The 15730-nt window shown below is 43.7% G+C and overlaps 1 protein-coding gene across 3 annotated transcripts in view; it reads left to right on the top strand.

Moving 5' to 3' along the window:
- CDC14A (cell division cycle 14A) overlaps positions 1-15730 on the top strand; it is a 129490-nt gene that overhangs the window by 1823 nt on the left and 111937 nt on the right. The window lies entirely within an intron of this gene.

Genomic DNA, 15730 nt, shown 5'->3' on the forward strand with positions numbered 1-15730 from the left:
TCATGCAACAAAGTGAGGCTATGCCTCAGACTATAGGATACAAAATACTATTTAAAAAAAAAATCAAGAGAACCAGATTATGTCTTGAATGGGTATGCTCTGTTTGTAGCTTAGTTATTATAGAATGGGCATTCAGAGTTGTGGCAGTAGTAGACAAATGTGGCATCATGATACTAGGGCCAAGAGGAAAGGCATGAAGAATAGGGACCTGAAATTTAAGGATAATAAGTTTAAATTTCACGTGCTCATTTGCTCTCAATCTGGTTAGTTGGGGCATTCAGTACATAAATATATTTAGCAAAATTTAACTGTCTGACCCTAAAGAGTTCGGTTTTATCTTTTTTACATGCAAAGGTTCACTTAATACAGTGCAACCATATAAAGATGTAATATGTATAAATTGCTCTGTTGGGGGAAGTGAGAGTTTATCTGCTGTGGCTCTGATGGAGTATTTTTGTTTGCATTCGGTATATCACCATCAGTTAAACTGTTTTGGGTTACTGACAGCCTGATGAATCTGTATTTTCTGCTCGGTTAAAAATAATTCTTGCTGCTTTTTTACCTGTTTGCAGATTGGTTACTTTTGTGGGTATGATTGTGTGTCAAGAGGGACAAACATGATGATGAAAAATTTCATATTCAGGCAGGTTTAACCTAGCTGAGGCTCTGAGGAGTCTTGAAGAACTTCATACTGTCATTGAGACTTTGGTGCATGTCTGCACTTAAAACACTGCAGCGACACAGGTGCAGCTGTGCCACTGTAGTACTTCTGTGAAGCTGCTGCTACACCAATGGGAGAGCTTCTCTCATCAGTGTAGTTAATCCACCTCTGTGAGAGGCAAGTAGCTATGTTGATGGGAGAAGCCCTCCCATTGACATAAGACTGTCTGCACTGGAGTTCGGTCAGTATAACGGCATCTTCAGGGATGGATTTTTCACACCCCTGAGCAACATAGTTATACTGATGTATGATTATAGTGTAGACTAGGGGTAGGCAACCTATGGCATGCGTTCCAAAGGCGGCATGCATGCTGATTTTTTCAGTGGCACTCACACTGCCCGGGTCCTGGCCACTGGTCCGGGGGGGGCTCTGTGTTTTTATTTAATTTTAAATGAAACTTCTTAAACCTTTTAAAAGCCTTATTTACTTTACATAGAACAATAGTTTAGTTATATATTATAGACTTATAGAAAGAGACCTTCTCAAAATGTTAAAATGAATTATTGGCACGCAAAACCTTAAATTAGAGTGAATAAATGAAGACTCAGCACACCACTGTTAAAAGGTTGCCAACCCCTGGTGTAGACCCTGGCCTAAGATACATGCCCATGGCTGACTAAATTATGCAGCAGGGTTGTGGGTCTGTTACTGGTGCTGGCCTATCTTAAACAAAAAACGGTTAGGCCGCGATTCAAGAAGTTTGCTCTTGACAAAATCTTGCTAATTGTTATGCTGTCTAGGGCTTGAATTAACAGCTTGTTCAGTGCTTGCAGTGCTCAATCTCCAGATTTCTTTTTCTTCAATCTTGGTTTAAGCCTAGATATGATGCAGAAATTGTACTGGTCTCGTTATCCATTCTCCTTATGGTTATTGACCTGGATCAAGTATTCATGCTAATTCTTGTTTCTGTCAGGTGTCTTTGATATTGCTGCTCACAAGATAATTGTGAAGTATCAGAGGGGTAGCCGTGTTAGTCTGGTTCTGTAGAAGCAGCAAAGAATCCTGTGGCACCTTATAGACTAACAGACGTTTTGCAGCATGAGCTTTCGTGGGTGAATACCCACTTCTTCGGATGCAAGTAGTGGAAATTTCCAGGGGCAGGTTTATATAGGCAAGCAAGAAGCAAGCTAGAGATAACGAGGTTAGTTCAATCAGGGAGGATGAGGCCCTGTTCTAGCAGTTGAGTGAAAACCAAGGGAGGAGAAACTGGTTCTGTAGTTGGCAAGCCATTCACAGTCTTTGTTTAATCCTGAGCTGATGGTGTCAAATTTGCAGATGAACTGGAGCTCAGCAGTTTCTCTTTGAAGTCTGGTCCTGAAGTTTTTTTGCTGCAGGATGGCCACCTTAAGATCTGCTATTGTGTGGCCAGGGAGGTTGAAGTGTTCTCCTACAGGTTTTTGTATATTGCCATTCCTAATATCTGATTTGTGTCCATTTATCCTTTTCCTTAGAGACTGTCCAGTTTGGCCGATGTACATAGCAGAGGGGCATTGCTGGCATATGATGGCATATATTACATTGGTGGACGTGCAGGTGAATGAACCGGTGATGGTGTGGCTGATCTGGTTAGGTCCTGTGATGGTGTCGCTGGTGTAGATATGTGGGCAGAGTTGGCATCGAGGTTTGTTGCATGGATTGTTTCCTGAGCTAGAGTTACTATGGTGCGGTGTGCAGTTACTGGTGAGAATATGCTTCAGGTTGGCAGGTTGTCTGTGGGCGAGGACTGGCCTGCCACCCAAGGCCTGTGAAAGTGTGGGGTCATTGTCCAGAATGAGTTGTAGATCCCTGATGATGCGCTGGAGGGGTTTTAGCTGGGGACTGTATGTGATGGCCAGTGGAGTCCTGTTGGTTTCTTTCTTGGGTTTGTCTTGCAGTAGGAGGCTTCTGGGTACACGTCTGGCTCTGTTGATCTGTTTCCTTATTTCCTCGTGCGGGTACTGTAGTTTTGAGAATGCTTGGTGGAGATTTTGTAGGTGTTGGTCTCTGTCTGTGGGGTTAGAGCAGATGCAGTTGTAATTGTGATAATTGTGATGTGTGCAGTGTATGACAGGCTAGATGAAATTGCATGTGAATGTCTGTGCTCTGAGAGGATACAAAGGATGATATTGAGCATTATGGTGCTCTCATCACCCTTATAGTTAAATATATGTAAATCAGCTGGGCAGCTACTGTTTTGGGCTTCAGTGTTAATCATACACAGATAACATAAGCTGTTTTTTTTAATTGCATTTGGATGGGACAGTATGTATCTGGATTAGGGCAAAGTGGCTGAAAAAACCTGGCAAGATGAAGGTAATGTTTTTAGGGTAGGGGAAACATCTGGCAGCAGTAGTGAGATTGGTGTCCCTTGTATAGAGAAAATTTGCTTTCTTGTTAGAAGGGTTTGCAACTGGGAGATACTTTACTAAAATTAGCTGGGTATCTAAGGGTAACACTACTTTTCTAAAGTAGCAGCTAAAGCACTCTAGGCTCTTTATTTGGTGAAAAAGCCTGTGACATCTTGTGAATATGGACCTTGCTATGGTTGTCTTTGTCCATATTCAATCACTGCAATATGGTTTCCTTGAGGAGACCAGAAAACCACTTGAAAGTTTCACCTCATGCACAATGCATTGGCCAGATTATTTACACTAGGTCTATGTTAGAAACTTTTGCTCATACAGCAGTCTTGGTTGAGTGTGACTTTTTTTTCCCCCCAACAAAAGTCCTAAGGTAGATGAAGATATATTGGCATAAAAGTGCTTTTGCTGGTATAGCGTATTTCACTCACTGAATCAGTGTAAGCTATACTGGGAAAAGCATTCTTTTGCTGGTATAAGAGTTTAAGACTACCAGATTTCTTCTATAGTTATACCAACAAACCTTTTCAAACATAGACTAGACCTTGGTAGCATTTCTTGAGCTCGCACATGATACCTGTGTTTCATGATCTTGATTAGCTTCCAGTTTAACTTTTGGATGTAATTCAAAGGTCTGAGTTTATTTCTCCTATGAAATTTTTTTTTGTCTTGGGTCTTAGTACCTCAGACTGCCTCTCTTCCCATGTTGCGCCCCACAATTGAGATTTCCCCAGGTTAGGTGCTTTAAATGTCTGGGCTGGTGACAAGATGTTAACTTCTGTGGTTTTGTATCGGTTTAATGGTGAGCAGAATTTAACCCAACATTTAAAAATATAAATTGACTTTGACTTTGATTGGACGTTTTTAATTCTAAACACACTCTTCTGAAGAAAAAACTATAAAGCTTCAGTGCATACAGATTTTGAACTTGCTACTTAAAAATAATTGAATCCAACACTTCACTCATTATTGTTACGAGTCAGGAAGATTTATCTGTATTTTACTTCCTCACTGGAGGGACACCTTACTTCCAATAGACAGTATCCAGGAAATATATACAGAAATTCAAGAGGGGGTGGAAAAACTCTCTCTAAAGTCCAAATAGTGCATCCCTTCATCCCATCAGTAGTTACATGGTAACATGACCTGGTAATCTGCCTACCCTTTGCATCAAAGTGAGGAAGGGTTGTAAAATTGCCCTTGTATTTTAGGGCATATATCTAAAGACCTTTTGTTTCTTTGTGCACAGAATGACAATTTAAAAACAAAAAAACAAAAAAAAGCTTTTTTTCCAGGGAAGGGGTAAACTAGGTGACAATTATCCACCGGCATACAGATTTTAAGTAACCTTGTGCAGCAATACATACCTCCTTTCAACTAGCTAATGCCAAATTTTGCCTTGACATTTGTTACATCTCACATAAATTTTATAATGTATACGGGATATGGATGTACTTTTTCCCCTATGAAACTTGGGTCATCCAGAGGGAAGCGTATGGAATAGAATATAAGTCTCCTGATTGTTGGTTGGGTGTCATATCAGCTAGAACATCTGCCTTCTAGTAATGCTTCTTCTGTCTGTTTAGACTGTAAGCTGTCTGTACAGTGCCTGGCGCAATGACACTTAATCTCAGTTGGGACCTCTAGGTGTTGTTGTAATTTAAATAATTTTGTAACTTCATATTTTTGTCATGTAACAGTGTAATCACACCAGTTTCAATTATGTTTGTAATTTATTTTAAAATACCTGTCAGCAACTGTCTGTAACAACACAGACCACAGAAAAGATCCAGGAAATATTTTTTTTGACAAATAGATTCATTACTAGGTATATTCATATAGAACTCCAAGTAATAATTCATTTAAACTACAATACAGAAACATATTTCCTGCACTCCCTCAGAAGCAGTACAAAGGCCTGGAGGAGTCAGGGTAATGGAGGAGCTGAGGGAGAGGGAAGTAATTACTGGGCCTGGGTGTGAACTTGAAGGATTCTGTGTGTGGGAGAAGTGTGGAACAGGGTTTTTTTGGGGGGGTAGGGAGGGATTGTTAGGAAGCCTCTGGCTGACCTGAGTCCTTCTCATTCAGTCAGGCACATCTGTCCCTGCACCCCCTCTCCTATTCAGACCCTGCCCCAAGCTGTCCCCCTGCACTTGCCCTTCTGAACCCCAGTCAGTGACACTACCTCTTCTCCCCCCCCCCGGAGCCCCATGTGCACCATGCTGTCCGTTCCCCCTTATCCTGTGTCTCGTGGCCTGGCCCCATGGGCAGGGCACTGTGAGGAAGGCAGATTCTTCCTCTTCTCTATTCACAATTGGTGCCGCTCCCAGAGCGGCTGTTCTCTGTTCTGACACCACAGCAGCCCTTGCTGGGTGAAAGGAGCAACTGCAGCACAATGTATTTTCTGTGGGGGAGGGGAATTCTGCGCGGCACATGAATTCTGCACATGCGCGGTGGTGCAGAATTCCACCAGGAGTAAAAATTGTTTGCATCATTCAGAATGCCTTGTTACAAAGGCCCTTTTTGTTTAAAATTGTTAGCATTTGAAATCAAATGAGGCACTCAAGCTGTTATTGCAAAAAGGGAGAGGATCTTTGAGGTATCGATCCAGGACCCAAACTGTTTATGGGACTTTATAGGTATAAAAAGAATGTCCCGAGCCACTGTGGGATATGAGAGTAATCATACGTTTGATAATTTCATCAGTTGCATCCTCCTAGTAACTGGTAAGACACTGTCATATACAGAAGAAAATACAGCCTGCTTTTTATGGTGATAGCACTATACGAACCCAAAACTCATAAGGTGTTCAACAGGGTTGTAGAAACTCTGAGCTCTTTCTCTGAAGCCCATCAATGTGCATTAATTGAAGCAGTATATGTTTCCTAACTAGTAACTCCAGACACTTAGGCAGAAGATTGTCAGCCTAATAGTTATCAGAAACACATCCTCTGATCAATCCCAGTATTTAAGATCTGTCCCCTACCACAGCCCTTTGTTCTTCAAAATGTACCCTTGAAGAGTGTGGCGAAAAAAAGATTTGCTGTTAGACATTCCATTTATAAATAGAGATGGGGCCCCAAAATTCCTATGTGGCTTTTGAGGTGTTTGGTCTCCTGTACTGGTCACTCCTATCATTAAGGATAACAACTCTTATACACTCTAACTACTTTTTTATAGTCAAAGTAGATGCAAAGCATGACTGAATTATGATGAAAATTAAAGTTGGGAATGAAACTGAGAAGTGCGTGCTCAGTACTGTTGCTCATACGTTCAAATCAAATGTCTCAATACTTTATCAAATGAAATGCTTTTAAAAGCTATTTAAGCCCATCTCAAATGGTAGCTATCTTGAATTTCACTACTGTAATGACAACTGTTCTGGTTAAATATGTTGTGTGTCAACTTGAGAACCTATCATGCCATGGTGTAAAAATGAGAGCTTGTATTAAAACCACTTCCTTTCTCTTACCAACCTTATATACCATCAAATGAAAGGGGGGAAAAACTGAATGGAATTATCCAGTTGTGACTACATTAGGTAAAATTGGTTCTGATCTAGTGAATATTATGAGTGAAACTTTCTTGTCTTAAGATGATGGGGGGTCTCTCTTCAAGAGGTACATGCTTTCTTCTGTAAAGGTATACCATTTTTGATGCCTTCAAGGATGTGAGCTGGGTTATTTCTCAGCAGCTCTACAGATGATCATTTGGCACACAGACATGGCCTGTTTTGGATAGACCTAATAATTAATGAGTCGGGCCCTGGTAAAGAAGAATAGTGGCTCTTGTTCTTTGTTTTTCAGCAAACAGATCTGGGTTGGGCATCCTGCACTTGACTGATTAAGGTACAATAGGCTTTGACTTGTTATATCAACAAACTAGAGAGCTCGCTGGACATGTTTCAATTTTGGGAACTTTTATAAAAAAAATTTTTATTCCAGTACTGCTTTAATGAAGCATAAGGATCCTTCACTGTCTTTCTGAATTATAGAGCCTTTAATCAACCATTTATTCTGGTTGGTAATTATATTTATTATCAAGACATCACAGATACTATGCCACCAGAGATACTTTGTGAACAGCCGCAGAAGTAATTATATGTGACAGTGGAACATTTTGTACCGCATATACTTCATATCAGCAAGAGGATCTAGGTTAACTTACTCAAATGGTGATATATTGCTGTGGATCAAGCAAGCTTAATTCAGAGAATATATATCCCCTATTTTTGAGGTTAGGAAGTAGTAAAGTCAGTATATTGAATGCTTACTGTGTAATAAAGTGAAATTAGTACTGTCTAGAGCTGTATTGGTATGAAATGTCTTCTTCGCTGCCTTCATACTTTCAAAGAAGCAGTTTCTTTTTCCTGACAGAGCAATGGTAAATTCTCACTTACTTCACAAAGTTAAAGGTCTCTTTACTTAACTGTGGTGACCCAATAATTGTAGCTGTGCAGAAAGCCCTGAATGCTCCCTGATCTAGTGGCTGTAGGACCAATGATGAAAATGTAGACTACACTTGTCACACCACACAAAAGCTGCCACTTCCCACATAAAACAGTGAGTTCTTTGTTCATTTCAACAGCATGTGATGATGATGTTAAATTAATTGAACATCAGTTGACCAATCTTGTCAGGCAATAGAATACAAGAAAAGCCATTTTCGAAGGCTAACATGGAGTACAAGCAAGAGACCATACATCATGTGTATGAGAATACCTTGTGGCAAAACTCCAGTTTCTTCAAATACTGGTCCAACCAACACATGCAGTAATCATACACCACTATTAAAAATTGAAGTGTACCATTCGCCCCTCCCCTCTCACTTATAAAAATGAACTGCAACACATTTAAGGTGCAGAATTAGCCCATAAAGGGGAACCTCGGATTGAATGTGGAAGTTCTAGGTAGCTATTCTCTTCTAAAAATTAGAAGTATGATTTAGATCCTAGCCAGATTTCTACTGGGGTGGGGGAGAAGGATTAGTGTCCATAAACCTTCCCCCCCCCTTCCTTCTTGGAAACCAGTGGGATGCAAAAAAAACCCAAAACCCTCCCCTCAAAACATCTGTGCTGAACTTTGACCTAATTAACAATTCTCTGCACTTGTACTGTGCCTCTCCTCAACAAAAACACCAAAAACTGCACTGCAAGTTAGTACCAATCAAAAATAGAACTCTTCTCTTCTGAGTCCCAGGCTCCAACTTTCACCACTGTACACCATGCTACCTTCCTACTTAGACAGATTTACTGAAGAACTTAGACTTCCTCAAGGTGTGTGGGTTTTTTTGTCCCCTCCTCCCCCCCAAAGAGAAGGGGTTTCCAGTATGCTCTGGAAAGCTGTTTTTAAAAAAAAAAAAAAAAAGCTTGTTCTATAACTAAACCTTCTTGACTGAGAACTTTATATCCCGCTCATAAGCTTTGTCCTGGTTTCTGAGGTACCTTATCTCAGAAATGCTTCTCTATTGATAGTTCATTAATGGAAGTTCAGTCATTGATGCAGCTGGGTCATGGTTCATTGATGGTTTTGAAGATCAGGACTGCAGTCCTGAAGAGGAGTGGAAACTTGCTGAGGGAGTGAAGCACTGAGTGATATGCTTGTGGTAGCCTGTTCTATTTATGTAGGCTGGAGTCTTTGAGTTGCATTCCCATTCGATCCTAAGTATAGTGACCTACAGTAATCCAGCATGGAGATGGAGAGCACAGGGATCGCTGTGGCCAGATTCTTGTATGGAAGGAAGAGTCATAGTTTTCTAGCAAATTGGAGATGGAAGAAGAATTTTCTATATAAAATTTATTTTACAAATGCTAGTTGGTCACTTAGAATTAGTGATGAATTGGGAGCAGGACACCTTTGCTTTGAACCATGCTGATAGTCGGACAGGAGGACGCTTTCAGTGGAAAAGAGAATAAAGACCCAGCTAATTCTCTCAAGCATTTCTACTTTCTAACTAATCTCTGATTTTTTTTGTTTGTTTGTTTGAGTTTACATATCTGGACATCAGAATTGCTGACACAAAGGATTTGCTTCTCAGTGGCTGAATTTGGGCATTCCCACTAATCAACAATAATACTGCCTTTCATGAATGGTAATAAAGTTATCTCATGATTCTAGTGCATATCCTCCAGAGGACAGTGAAGAGCTGGATTGCTCTGGGCTAGTAATGAGCTATGGCACAACATTGAATCAAGAATTCAGGAGATCCAGTAGCTTCAGCCACCCCCCCCTCTCCCCCCCCCCCCGGAACGTCACAGCAGCGTTAGGATTTGTCCTGGGACATACTCTACTTTGTTTTTGGACATTTTGAAATCTTGGATCACAGATGGCAAGTGTAGAAAATCAGACACTTTTTTGGGGGGGGTGGGGGAGAGGAGTAATTGCCTATAGAAGACAAAGCCTCCAATATTGGGACCTTTGGTCACCCTAAGCCTAGGGCTCTCTAACACAGTTCAGCTGACTCAAGTCCCACTACCCCTGCGCTTAAACTGCAGTGCAGACTCACCCAAAGTGGCCACTGACTCTCCCACCTGGCTTTATAACCACCCCCACCCCTGCTGTGGGAGATAGTTGGGGGGGGGGGGGAGCACATGGGGAAACTGTACCACATCGAGGCACTACCCACCCCTGCTCTCTGCTGCGGCCCACTCGGTGCCCTCCCTGCCTCTGGCTGCTGCAGGCTGCAAGCCTTGGCCAAACATCCTTGGGTCACGGCTGCTGGCAGGCAGTGGCCCGGGCAGGGTGGCTGCGTGGGGGCAGCATGGTGGGGGCTGGGGAGTGATTTATCCCACTGGTGCGCATGGCACCTGACACTGAATGGAGCCCACACGCCGCAGGGAGCTGTCCACACAGTGAGTGGGGAGCGGAGCTACGCGGTCTGTTGGGTGGGGCAGTGCCAGGGCCACCTCTAGCCCCCCAGAGCCAGGCGGTGGAGGCTCCCCCAGTGGAGTTTCACAGCCGCTCTGGGGTGGGCTTCTCCCCCAGCTCATAGCCGCGCTGGCTTGCTGCGCTTCCTGGGATAGCGGGAGCCCGGGGCGGCGCTCTCCGGTGCTCTGTGCCACGCATGGGGCTCTGACCCGAAGAGCCAGAAGGGTGGCGAGGTGGGGAGTCCTGGCAGTGTTACCTGGGGTGGCTCCCAGGAAGCATCTGGCAGGTCCCTCTGGTTCCTTGGGTTGGGTGGGGTGGGGTGAGGTGTGGGGGCGGAGGGCTCTCTGCCCGCTGCCAGCACCTGCAAGCCCCACCCCCGCAGCTCTGATTGGGCAGGAGGGAGCTGGTGCAGCAGGCAGAGACTCCCTCTGCCTCTGTGCCTAGGGGCTGCCAGCACTGCAGGCTCCTGCTGGCGGGCAGACGTGCTGCTGGGAGCTGCCCCAGGAAGTGCCGCAATGCCAGCCCCGGCACTTTGCCGGTGATGGTGAGCGGTCCCTGATATCGGGACAAAGGGCGTCCCAACCGATGTGCAGTCGGGACGCAGGACGTGTTAAAATCGAGACTGTCCTGATAATACCGGGACGTATGGTCACCCTAGTCACAGATGTCTGGGCTTGAGTGGATTCAGTCACCACAAGTCTGACATGATAATAGTATTTCCGCATCCACTGTACTATCAGCATATCATGTAGAGAAGATGCTTAGACTGGTCTGCCAAACGAGAATAAAATTGTGCCCTCCTTCCTTCAGATGAGCTACAATTATTGTCATTGGATTAACGAGAACTTGGGAAGCTGAATGGCAGGGCACAAAAATTTTACAGACTAATATTCACATAAATACCTAGTCCATTCTTCTCTCAGAGCAGGATTGTGTTAGATACCAGATTGTTTAACAAAGTGTGTGGGTGTCTTTTTCTGAAGGTGAACGTGTCTGCATCCAGGCTGAGCTGAGGACTTGTAAGGAATAAAATTGGCATACCAAGGCATCCACGGATTTTAGAAAGTGCTTGTTTAATACATTATAATTTGATTATTCTATTTTTAAACTTGTAGAAAATGATTTTACAGTTTGAGAGGATGCTAGATTCATAACACTAAAGACTCTGGTCCTCTGTTAAAATACCACATAATTACAGCATGTGGAAATCCTCCTGCTCCCAGTGATTTTAAAATGTGCCTCAGTTCTGACTTGGAAGGACCATGTCAAGAAGCCAAAGAATGAATTCTCTGAGCTTCAACCTTTTGCAGGGCCGTCTTTATGAATTGCGGGGCCCGATTTGAATACCTGGCGGTGGTCCGGGGCTTCCGTGGCACTTCGGCGGCGGGGGATCCGCTCCGGATTTTCTGCGGCACCGAAGGACCCTCCGCCGCCGAAATGCCAACAAAGACCCAGAGTGGACACACACCCTGCCTCTGAAATGCCTCCAAAGACCCGAAGCGGACCAGGTGAATAAAAAAAATTAAAAGGGTGCCTAAGGCGCGGGGCCCTATTCCAGGGAATCAGCCTAAAGCCGACCCTGCCTTTTGGCCTGCCTGCTGAGGCAGCTTCCATAAGGTGCCATAAATAGGGGTGAAGTTGTTGTTGATGGTCTTTTGATTTGGAGACCCCTAGCTCATTTCACAAAGGCTACCAAATAATACATATTTTGTCACTGCCAACCTAAGACCGATTCAAACCACTGATTTAGACTCTTAATCTCATTACCATTTCCCCTAGGTCAGGGGTTCTCCAAATTTTATTAATAGTATGGCCCTTCTCTTAATACAGATGGTCTTTTGGACTGTCTCTCCTGCACTTATATTATAAAATCACTGTAGAAAGTACGTCATACTTGCATAGCAAAACAAGCTTGGTCATATACTTTCAAATGATTTTTTTTTCAGTTGGAAAATTGGGGTTTTGACAGAAAAAAATTTTTCTTGGAAGAACTGAATGCCTCAAACTCCAAAATATTCATATATGGATATGCCACCACTGCTGCTTGGGCATTCTAGAGATATGTCTATATTGGAAACTTCATAGCACTGCCACAGGAACGCTCCCGTGGCAGCACTTTGAAGTGTGAGTGTGGTCGAACGCGAATGCTGGGAGAGAGGTCTCCCAGCACTCCTGGTAATCCACTGCCACGAGATGGCTATATCTACGCTAGAGAACCTGCAGCGGTGTAGCTGTAAGATCTCTCGTGTAGCTGTTCTATGTAAACAAGAGAGCTCTTCTGTCAACATAGTGCTGTGCACACTATCACCTATGCCAATGTAACTATGTCACTCTGGGAGGAGGTGTACAATATTCACACCCCTGAGTGATGTAAGTTTTGCCAGCATAAGTGGTAATGTGGACATAGCCTACATCTCATGATGCAGCACCTCCTCTCATCAAGAAGAGAGACTATGGTATATCATGGGAGATTAGTCTGTAGAAGAGAATGGACATATTAGGCACCTATGCTACAGCTTTCATGAGGAACCATGGTGACATTTCCAAATAAAAATTTTCTGACATTGTCAGCTTTTTTCTTTGTTACTGAAGATTCAAAATTTCTGTGTGATGGAAAATCCTTGATTTCCTAACATAACTATGAAAAAGTAATAGACAATTATTTAATGTATTAAATGCTCTAAGTATGTTAATGACACTGGCCGCTTTTGTTCTTCTGCCCATTGCATCCTGTTCCTCTTTCTCTCTCCATATGTTTTTCTAATGCCTGCTTCTTTGACACCCCTCCCCCAAATCTCTCTTGGTGAGTGGTTGGCTCTTGTAGTGAGTAGCTCCTGTTTTCTTTGCTTTTAAGCATCAGAGGCAGGAAGGAAACTCCTTTGCTCCCAGATGTTTTTACAAAGAGACACCTAGGTCCAGTTTGTAATGAGAAAATGACACCTGCAGAAGTGGCTGGAAATAAGGAGAGCTAATACTGGTCAGTTTTCTAGGGGCCACCAGCAACTAGTATGTAGACCACAGTTTGGGAGTCATTATCCTAAAGCATGAAGTCCCTACGCACTTGTTTGTCATTAACTTCACTAAGGAATATCCTAGGTGGTTGGGTTTTTTTGGGGAAGGAGGAAAGGGGGTTGGGGAGAATTTCTTTCCCTGTCTGTGAGACGCCTCCACCACCCCTTTTCTGATTAGGAATAAAGAAACTTCCATACGTTCGTAAGGGGGAAATAATTAAACAAAAGAAGCAAAAATGTCAAATGTAGCGACAAAGTCTCAAAAGAACCTTTGCAAAAAAAGATGACCAGTGACCCTTTTATACCCCCCCAATGTTTTAAAAGGCAGGGCAACATATATACCAAATTAGTGTCATTATACTAGACTCTTTTCCCTTCTTCTTTCCCTTCCCCCTGCCTCTCTGTGGGAAAGCCATCTTTAAACTCATCTCTTGTTTCTGTTCTCCCTCCCGCTCTCCGAATGTTGTCAGCAGAGGAATATGTGGAAATTAATAATCAATAGAATGGCACTTTTCTCCCCAGGCAACTGTAAATTTGACACTTCCTGAATTTCAAGTACATGACTTTGCAACCTAAATAATGTTTTTCTGATATAGTATAGGGTTTTCATGAATATTATTTCTTATGGGTTGTTTTTTAAGCTAAAAGAAATTATACTTGTAACTTTTACAACCTCCCACCATGAGTGGTGTTTACATCCTTAATCTTCAGCGCTGCAGGACAGTGAGTGCCACTTGAACTACAGCCCTAACTACAATAGCTGATAGTAGGAAGGATGTTTTCCCCAGGGAGGTTGGAATGGGTTACTGGGGCCATGTGCTGGGTCTGGGAGGTGGTGGAGGGGAGGCTCATCTGGCCTGGATATATCTTCTCTCTTCCCAAGTCAGGAGCTGGGGGAGCTCCTGTTTCCTGTGGTGTGCAGCCACAGGGAGGGAGGGCCTTTTAAAAACAAGGAGTACTTGTGGCACCTTAGACTAACAAATTTATTTGGACATAAGCTTTCGTGGGCTAAAACCCACTTCATCAGATGGAGTGGAAAATACAGTAGGAAGATATATAGCAGTACATGAAAAGATGGGAGTTGCTTTACCCAGTGGGGGGTCGAGACAAATCAATTAAAGTGGGCTATTATCTTATCAACAGGATGAAAAATCATTTTGTGTCATGTTCTGGGTCTGGGAGGGTAGTCAGATAGTCTTTCCTGGCTCTTCTGTGACCCTGCACTGCTCTTTTGGCAGTTCCTGGTGTGATGTCAGCAGCAGTTGCTCCTTAAGGCCTGGTCTACACTACGAGTTTGTCGAATTTATCAGCGTTAAATTGAATTAACCTTGCACCCGTCCACACAGCGAAGCCATTTTTGTCGACATAAAGGGCTCTTAAAATCGATTTCTGTACTCCTCCCCGACGAGGGGAGTAGCGCTGAAATCGACATTGCCATTTCGAATTAGGGTTAGTGTGGCCGTGATTCGACACTATTGGCCTCCGGGAGCTATCCCACAGTGCACCGTTGTGACCGCTCTGGACAGCAGTCTGAACTCAGATGCACTGGCCGGGTAGGCAGGAAAAGCCCCACGAACTTTTGAATTTTATTTCCTGTTTACCTAGCGTGAAGCGCTGATCAGCACAGGTAACCATGCAGTCCGGGAATCAAAAAAGAGCTCCAGTATGGACCGTACGGGAGATACTGAATCTGATCTCTGTATGGGGAGATGAATCTGTTCTATCAGAACTCTGTTCCAAAAGAGGAAATGCCAAAACATTTGAAAAAATCTCCAAGGCCATGATGGACAGAGGCCACAACAGGGACTCAACACAATGCTGCGTGAAACTTAAGGAGCTGAGACAAGGGTACCAGAAAGCCAAATGGATGCTCACGGAGGGAGGGGCAACTGATGACTGTAGCTATCCCACAGTTACCACACTCTCCGAAAACCACTTGAATTCTGGACTGAACTCCCAATGCATGAAGGGTCAAAAACATTGTTGTGGGTGGTTCAGGGTATATGTCATCAATCCCCCCCCTCCCCCTCCCCAATGAAAGCAAAGGGAAAAAGATCATTTCTCACCTTTTTTCAATGTCACCATTGGATGTTGGATCCTGCTGGCAGACACGGTGCTGCAGCGCTACACAGCAGCAGCCCCTTGCCTTCCCTTGCGGACGGCAGAGAGTACAGTGTGACTAGTATCTGTCATTGTCGTCCCGTGGGTGCTCCTGGCTGGCCTTGGTGAGGTCAGTCGGGGGCGCCTGGGCAAAAATGGGAATGACTCCAGGTTATTCTCTTCTTCAAGTTTTGTGTAATGGAGATTCAGTCCTGCCTGGAATATCATGGCAGCTGGAGGCTTCTACCTCAGGCTGCTCTCCCAGTCAGCAGCACCGCGCAGTCGCACTTACCCCTTGCTACCAGGGCTCACAATCATATACTTAGACCTCTACATTTTGCTGCAAATAAAAAAAATTAAGCTGCCATTTAGAACTCTCCCGCAACATACATATCCTGGGACATTTTATATTTTACCAGTGTCAACCAAAGGCCCACACACACACGGAGATTCAGTCCTGCCTGTGCTTCTATCCTAGTGCTTATCACAGATTCCCATTTTCAGTATAGGTTGAGCAAGTGCAGAATGGTGGTTCACTCTATTTTGCTGTAAGCCAACACCCTCCTCTCCCCCCTTTGATCTCTGCTTGCAGAGGCAATAAAGTCAGTGTTGTTTCAAATTCATGCATTCTTTATTACTTCATCACACAAATGGGGGGATAACTGCCACAGTAGCCCATGAGGGGTCGGGGAG

This window comes from Mauremys reevesii, linkage group 8 (genome assembly GCF_016161935.1).
Source record: "Mauremys reevesii isolate NIE-2019 linkage group 8, ASM1616193v1, whole genome shotgun sequence".
NCBI classification, from domain to species: domain Eukaryota; kingdom Metazoa; phylum Chordata; order Testudines; family Geoemydidae; genus Mauremys; species Mauremys reevesii.